The sequence below is a fragment of the Condylura cristata genome, unplaced genomic scaffold (assembly GCF_000260355.1).
Source record: "Condylura cristata isolate star-nosed mole 26May11 unplaced genomic scaffold, ConCri1.0 scaffold00014, whole genome shotgun sequence".
Taxonomy (NCBI): domain Eukaryota; kingdom Metazoa; phylum Chordata; class Mammalia; order Eulipotyphla; family Talpidae; genus Condylura; species Condylura cristata.
The window spans coordinates 53,239,738-53,240,270 of record NW_004567115.1 but is presented as its reverse complement, the minus strand read 5'-3'; the positions used below and the strand labels follow the sequence as shown (position 1 = coordinate 53,240,270).

The 533-nt window shown below is 70.0% G+C and overlaps 1 protein-coding gene across 1 annotated transcript in view; it reads right to left on the bottom strand.

Annotated features, from left to right (window-relative positions):
* The window catches only part of FDFT1 (farnesyl-diphosphate farnesyltransferase 1), a 51,775-nt gene that overhangs the window by 44,255 nt on the left and 6,987 nt on the right, over nt 1-533 (bottom strand). The window lies entirely within an intron of this gene.

Genomic DNA, 533 nt, shown 5'->3' with positions numbered 1-533 from the left:
GCGGGCTCCCGGGCGCCCGGTGAGAGAGAGAAACCTGACGAGCCAGAACCACCGAGAGTGCTAGAAAGCCTGACTGCGCCGAGAGCCACCAAGGGCCACTAGTCATAAAGCACCAGGCGCCCTCCCGATGCAGAGGCGAGGCCTGGCACCGAACCCCCAAACCCCGGGGCCTGGAGCCCACCGACCACAGGTGGGCACGAGAAACCAGCAGCCGGCGAGGCCCAGGTCCAGCGTGTTCTTCTGATCTTCCCGGGCCCCACACAGGGGCGCGGGGGTGAACCTGAGGTCTGGGTTCAGGGGCTCCCGTTTCCAGACCCAGCGGGGCATTCGCCGTGGGCCCCGCTCTCACCTGTGCCTTCCCGCTGCACCCCCACCTCCAACCCCTCAGGGCGGAGAAGCTCGCACCCAGCACCCAGGAGGCGGCGATGCGTCACCTGAGGGTCAGAGGCGGGGCGGCCTCCCGCCAGCACTCTCCTGCCTCCTGGGGGCAGGCTGCGCTGGGCTCACAGGTGACCGCTGCCCGGGCAGCTCCG